Source organism: Octopus bimaculoides, chromosome 1 (assembly GCF_046866305.1).
Source record: "Octopus bimaculoides isolate indiv1 chromosome 1, ASM4686630v1, whole genome shotgun sequence".
NCBI lineage: Eukaryota > Metazoa > Mollusca > Cephalopoda > Octopoda > Octopodidae > Octopus > Octopus bimaculoides.
The window spans coordinates 51,354,769-51,362,979 of record NC_142928.1 but is presented as its reverse complement, the minus strand read 5'-3'; positions in this window follow the sequence as shown (position 1 = coordinate 51,362,979).

The following is an 8,211-nucleotide window of genomic DNA, read 5'->3' as shown; positions in this document are numbered from 1 at the left end:
TTTCATTCATGTTTTCGTATTCTATTCTATATTTTAACGTTCTTTTTTAACGTAGTATTTTCGCGCGAACTCTTGCTTAAAACGCTATAGCTATTAGATAACGTCTTAGTTTTCAGTTTGAATTACGGAAAAATTTGGATAAGTACTGTTTTCACTTTGCTAAAGATTTTCTACTATTTGAAAATAATATGTATTCTTGTTTTTATACTATTCATTTGGTTCTTTATAGATTATTTTAATAGATAACTTATTTAACACTATATTATTTAGAAGTTATAGTTTCATTTCAACATAATATTAGAACTTCGATTGGAATAGTGTTGATATATTTTCGATTATTTTTTATTAATATTATTTGATTAATTATTAATCTTTATAGTTTATAATATCATTAAAGTTTTTTTTAAAATCAAAACTTTGTATATATATATAAAGTTTAACCTTTTATTCTTAATAATTTTTTCTTTCCTAATTGTTTCATTCATAATTTTTTCCATTCATAATTTTTTCATTCATATTTTTTATTATTACGTTTGTAGAAATAAATAATCTTGTATTTTTCTATTATTCAATTGATCTTTAATCATAATTAAATAAACGTCTTTAGCTTTAAATAGTATAGCTTTAACTATTACACCGGTTAAATATGTACTAATTTTATCTTCATTATTATTTTAAACTTAAACTTCGTTCAACTTGTATTTAAAACAATGATAATTTAAAACAATGATAATTTAAAACAATGATAATTTAGGTAAGATGTTTTTTGTATATAATATACATGTTATTATTATGGATGAAGGGATGATTATTGAATGGTTATTATTTTGATATTATGATATTTTTTAAATAATTTTTCTATCTTTATATAATAAGTATTTCATATTAATTCATTTGGTACTTATTGTTGGTTGAGATATATGTCTAATTATTGTTCTACTTACGATCTGACGAGTAGCTATATTTTCGAATAGAACTTATTTTCGATAATTTCAATTGATTTTAATTGATTTTAATTGATTTTAATCGATTTAAATTTCTTTTCTATTTGAAAATTGGTTATGAAACACGTGTAATCTTTTTATTATATTTATCTTATGATATTTACTTTACTTTATATTATACTCATTTATTGTGCTTTTAATTATTAATTTTTCTATATGTGATAGTGGATTTTCATCGATGAGTTCTTGAAAATTGGTTATTTTCCCTAAAACTATATATATTTTATATATACTTTATCTATAAGGCTCAATTTAATTTTAATTTTTTATAAATTGATTTTAATTGAGTTTTTTACCTGTAATTTTGGATTTTGTCCCTAATAATATTATTATATATATATATATATATATATATATATATATATATATATATATATATATATATATATATACATATATTCATATATATACATGTACACTTATTTTTTCAGCCATTCTGTCCATTTTTCTGCTTTTAAGATTGTATATTTTGTATATTATTGTTTTTCTTTTTCTGCTTCTAACACTCTCTCTGGAGGTTGTACTTTCACCGTGGTTCCTTCTTTTTGTAATATATTTGTGTACTTTTTTATTTCTTCCTTTTCTGTATTGAGTTGCCGGGTTAGACTTCTGGCTGCTGTTGCAAAAATTTTTTCTCTTCTTTTGTAAACTTTTCACTGCTATATTCCTTGTTGATACAATGCTGTTTATTGTGGATTCACTCGGGAGACGTGGAAAATCTTATGGCGCCATTGGTTGGAGTGTCATTGGTGAGGTTGGTGAGCTTTCCGTTGGGCTCGTTTCCGACGTACTATTGTCTGCGTTGCCACACATGATTTTTTAAAATAATTATTCCCCACAACGGGGGAATAAAAGAAAAAAAGACAAATGCTTTCAAAAAGCAATTAACACTCTTTAACGGAAAACAATAAATTGAACAATTGCTGCAAGGCAGTATAACAAAGTGTCAACAAAAGCGTTCAAAAAGCAATATCACAACAACTCACACAATTTTCATCCAGACGGTAAGTCAATAATGGAATCTGCCAAAAAAGTGAGGGAAACGAGTGACAAGCTGGTAAATTTGGGTATCGTTTATACCCGATGAATCATGTATCATGATTTTCATGAAGAGGCGTTCGCGCGCATTACTATGTTCAGGAAAAATGATCGAGTTCAAACCTTACATGTGACCCTAGCGTTTTCAAAAGAGAGTAGTATTGTGGGTCAGTGACATCTTCTTGATGTCAGATTACCTAGAAATGTGATAAAATCCATATAATCTCAATATCGTGTGTGAAACAAATAATATTTTACTGTGCGACGTTTCTTTTCTAGTTCATGCAGTTATGGATCGGACTGATCCCAGGCACATCTATATGACTCAGTTTGTCGACACCTGACGCCGTCGTTACTACCCGGTGTGCTACTCTATAGGCTAAGTTTTCGTGTTCATAATATAATCCTGACTTATACATGTTGCTTTACACTTCATCTTACTTCCGCATTGTGTCAATCACCTTCTCGGATTAGAAAAAAAACATGTTTGATAAAAAAGCTTAGATTAGACTTTTAAAAAGAGGGTTTACAAATGGTTGTCAAGACAGAAATAAAACCTTAATTTAAGAAGACATATTACAGACATGTTTAACTCATCAAAATGCAATGAACTATCTAAAAGGTATTAATAATATACATCTGATTGCGATAAAATATATTCATAATAACCTTAACCTATCACTAATCCAAGAAAACGTGCGGAAGAAACTCCTCAGATGAATACTGTCTGCATTTAGAATAAACTAACTAAAATTTGACATAAGTTATATTTCCAGATACGAGATACAGAAGTTGCTGCAATATTAATGTATATCTCCATTGCAGACGAGACAATTCTCTACTGGAAAATAATACTGGACATCACGAAAAGAATAAAAGAAAAATTATTCTCATCCTTGAAGATTTTAAGGAAGTCAGCAAATAATAAGATTGTCGGAAATGATAGACAGTTATGAAGATAAAACGGAAATAACAACGGGAATAGTGGAAATATCTCAAATATATATATGGGGTTTGAAGAGCTCAACTCATAAGAGTAGGGAAGAAATCGCAATATTATGATGATGGTTTTAATAAAAGTACCAGTGCCAGCACTACCGCTGCTGTTAAGCCTATTACATGAGCTCGCTGTGGCCTTGACAAGGAATTGTCGTAGAAATGTTCTGACAAAGAAAATATCATATATTAACTTCACCATTATTGGAAGTGTTAAATTAAATCATATTTGTGTTAATCTCGAAAGTGGGAGCTTCCAGTTTCAGGTTTATCACAGTTATAGTATTATTTGACTTAAAGTTGTTTGAAGGTGACAGGTATCTGATACGAATCAGATCCCTGTCGTTCGTCATTTAAATAACTACAAATAGGGACTTTTTTTTCGGTAGGATAAAATGTCAAATAGCTACGGCTGCGCAGAATATTAATGTGCTACAAAAACAAGAAAAAACAGTTGAAATCATCTGAATGAAAGAAATGAAAAGACTAGTAATGAAATGCTATTTCATCGTGGAACCGAATAGGTGAGGGTATGGGTGAAGTAGGAGTTAGGAGCAAGATATACGTATTTCCAGTAATATAACAAAAGCAATTCTGACTGTTCAAATACCTACCTCAAAAGATTATGACTATCGATCGAATCCCGAATTAAAATACATAAAACAGGAAATAGAAAAACCATTGAGGAACAATGGTGGATATAAGGGCAATATGATGAAGGATATAGTGAGAAAGTGTTGAACTACCATAGCGAAGAATGTACTGAAATATAGTTGAGAATGTGGTGAATATTCAGGGTAATAACGAAATAAAATTAATACATGTAATATTAAGCGAAATTGAACGAATACTGGGAAGCCAGCTAACCTTAGCGAATATAACAGAAAGGCAATAAGTAAAGGAAGCGTGACCGTTGGTAAGAAGCTTACTTCCGCGCATGCGTCACCCAGAGTGCATTTGGTTTGTCGTTTGTGTCGGACGTTGTTTTTTTTTTTGGCTGCTTCGAGGATAGAGACAATGTATTCAGACTTTAGCGGGTCTGACTTGTCTTCACCAGAGGAGGAGCTGGTAAGAGCGGTCATGAAGATGGACGGTGCGTTGGAGAAGGCAAGAAGTTTCGCTGAGGTCACGGAGATGAAGCGAAGGGAGTTGGGCTTGGCCGGTCTGAAGGAATATGAGAAGATGGTACAAAAAGTGGGAGGGGAGGTGAAGCTGTCGCACCCCAAACGAATTATGGAGCGAATGGAAAGAAGAATGATCACCTATAAGGGGTTCTCGCTAAAAGGGAAAAAGGCCGAGCAGGTGGAAGCTGAAACGGAAAAAGCGCTAAGGGAGAAGTAGAAAGAAATAATATACATGACGAAAGGAAGAGAATATGGCACAATAATCGTACAATTTAGACCAGTAGAGGAGGCAAGGAGGCGGGTGAGTGTAGAGTGAAAACAGGAAGTAGTGCTTCTGCCCACATACCTTGGAAGAAAGACTTCCAAGGTGAGGGTAGAAGCAATTCCACCGGATATAGAAGTGGCTTGGGTGGCGGCAGCTATCCTAGTTGGAAGCTGTTGCAGTGATTTGAACTATCACAGAGCAAAGAACTGTCGTCGTGTTGAAGTGTTTTTTCTCATTTCTTCTTAACTTTTCTGTCTTTATGCTTTTGTGTTGTCGTCTTTCTAACAGGTTTTTAAATTTTGTTTTTAATTCTCTACTTTCATAATTTTTGTTGAAGAAAAGCATGGTGAAAAAGAATGTCTTGGAGTGTGAGATTATCCCACCCAAAGAGAGGCTTAAACAGCAAGACGAGAAGACGGTGGTGTTGAGAACATATTCGAAGGTTCTCGACGCCATCGCCGTGTTCTCCAAAGAAGTAATAGAAGTGTTGAAGGACTATTTACCAACTGTGAAGTTTATTGCCAGGGTGTCGGATATGCAACAATTTGGTTGCTATTTGACATCCCAGAGGAGGCTCGCACTTTTGCGAGCCAGCCCCTGGAGGGCAATAAAATTTTGTTTCTTCCCACGTATTGTGGGATGAAACTGACGCGGGATTGGATTTGCTGGTTGCCGCCGAATTTAAAACAAGGCTGGATTAGGGACACTATCCGCCGGGGTTTGGGTGGCAGCAGCACCAAGATCCATAATATTAAATTGTCATCAGTGGCTGATTGGGTCGGGTCAAAAGTTATTTTGACCCTGTGGAATCAATCAGTAAAGGATTTAGTCTTTCCAGACTCTTTAACTATGGCTGGGTGCAGGTGTCCGGTGATTCTTGAGGGTGCCCCTCCCAAATGTCACCGGTGTATGGAACATGGTCATATAAAATAGAACTGCTCCCAGGACCAAAGCAAGGTCCTGGAACAGTTGGTTGAGACCTCTGTAGAAGAGGGAAGGGAGGCGGTCAAGGAGGCGGAGGACTCCTGACAGAAGGGCCGCAAGAGGAAGAAGGTGAGCAACAATGGGTGCTCACCGAAGGATCCAAGGGATGAGGGAGGGGAGGCGGATCTCCCGGTCACGGAAGAAACCCACCCTTCCTTAGTTAAGAGGAAAAAATACAGGAAGAAAATGAGAAACGGGACATTGCCAGCAGTTGGTAACACAATACTGGAATGTTCCGGAACTTCGTCAGTGGGAGTTTTGTCACCGACGGGTGAAGAGCCATCGTAGGTGTGAATTGTACCACCGACGGTGGAAGTGACTACCACGTCCCCTAAAGGAGAAGAATTACTTGTCTTCTTCTACAGGGGCGGAGAGGTGGAGAAAGTGTTGGAGAAGCACTATCAGGGAGCAATTCTGACCTGCACACGGGATCCCGAATGGCCTCCGCAAATAGCTGTTGAGGGCATAAAGTTGCCCGTGTTGCAAAGGCTAAAGAAGCTCAATGAGAAATGTCGCTTGTCCCTGGCGGCCCCGATACATCACCTACTTTGTGCTTGAGTGAGGCGTGGGAAATGGCTGGGTACGGGTTCACAAGCGATGCTGAATTTGAAGAGGACTATGGGTAAAAGGTTGGTAAGCCTCGATATTGTGAACTGATAAGAGGTTTGAAACCTCATTCTGTTTTTAACCAAGGTACGAGGCGTAGTCCATCATTTTTTGTGTTTTAATGAACGATTATGAATAATTGTAAGAGGTTTATTGCCTCGTATGATAAATAAGAGAACAATGTTTTCGGGAAACAACAATCGGTGGGCGTTGTCTGTTTCCCTCATTAATCATCATTTTCACATTTCATCTCATATAACATTATGTCTTTGTCCAACCAGCAGCTTTTTTCTTTATGTAAGACTATTATAGCCAATTTAATGAAACAAAGAAGCTTGCTTCCAAACCGCATAGTTCAAGGTTCAGTCCCACTTCCAGGCATGTTGGGCAAATCTCTTCTACCATAACCTCAGTCCGACGAAAGTCGTGCCAGTTGATTTGGTAGACGGAAAATGAATGAAGCCCATCATATACATACATACATATACACGCACACATACACACACACACACTCACACACACACACACACACACACACACACACACACACACACACACACACATTTTCATGTATTGTTCTCCCAACACTACTTAAACGGTGATGGTGTATTTATGCACTGTGACCTAGCGGTCAGTCGCACGGGACCCATAGATTAGATACCAAACTGAAAATAAATAAGTGCTGGAATTAATTCATTGGATTAAAAATATTTCAACGTGGTGCCCTAGCTTGGTTACAGTGAGAGGACTGAAACAAGTAAAAGATAAAAGATATGGTATGTACCACGACGATAAATAATCTATAAGTGGCTGTTACAAGAGCAGTAGCAAATGAGGTTCACTACGAAGCAAGTAAACCAAGGACGGACATGAGAATATCTTGGTGGAAAACAAGCTTAGACGTGTGCCTTGAAGCGCTTAAAACATGAGATGTGTCAAACACAGCTCCTTAAAGAAGGTGTGCTAAGAAAAGAACGACATTTTATAATACTAGACAAAGAGAAGAATAAATGCCGAAATAAGAGAACTAGCGCAAAAAGTGACATTAAACACAACTATAATACAGTGATATCAGAATATAATAGACAGTTCCGAAAGAATAAGTTGTTCCAAAATAATCAGAAGAGATTGCTTAAAATATCAAAATACAAAAAGGCTTGAGTAGAGAGACATAATAATGTAGAAAGTTTTGGAGTGATACACACAGACACAGACACGCACATACATATATATACATATATATATATATATATATATATATATATATATATATATATATATATAAGAGAGAGAGAGAGAGAAAGAGAGAGAGATAGAGAGAAAGAGAGCAAGAAAGGAAGCTGAGTACATAAAAGTAGATGAGAAAATAAGAAGAGTAAAAAAATGTCAGTATGGCAAAAAAAGCTACCAAAATACCTAATCAGAAAACACCCGTGTCAGACAGACTACAAGGTTTCTGACTGCAAAATATTAATAACGTCGGGTAAGAGCTGACTGAATCATCAAATGAATGTCTTCGGAGGTGGGGTGCTTCAGATCGAATGATTAGGGATGAGTCAATACTGATTATATAATGACAAATACTAGATAACAGAAAGGTACTGTGTGGAGGTCTCTAACTACAGACCGATAACTTACTATGTAATCTGTTAGCAATTAAGTTCGGAAATCAAAACTATTCACACTTATAGGAACTCACCCTAATTCTTCCAGAAACAGAAAGTTGCCGGAGAATTTATACTATTGTAGTATAGTATAAATTCAGAAATAAATTTGCACATTCAGCCTTTTGTTTGCAAGTGTCATTATGTTATTTCGACCGCTTATAATTACCGAAAAAAATGACGCACTAGTCGACTGTTTGCTACGCTATCCTCACTGTATCCTCATGACGTACTCAATAACGGAAAACGTGGTGATTGCGAAAGCATATATGTGGATGAGTTACACGTTACACGACGAAACCAGTGAAGCTTGGTGATAAGAGTATGATTCCATGTTAATATATAAAAAGTGATGGTTCAAAAAAGTTGGTTAAAATTGACAGTAACGTGAATAGTGCCAAATGCATCCAGTTGTTGAAGGAAAATTTGATACCAGATGGTGAGATTTTTCAGCATGACGGAGGCCCGTGCCACAGATCGCGTGGACACAACAGAGTCTGGCTGATGAAGGTTTTACCGCATTGAAAAAT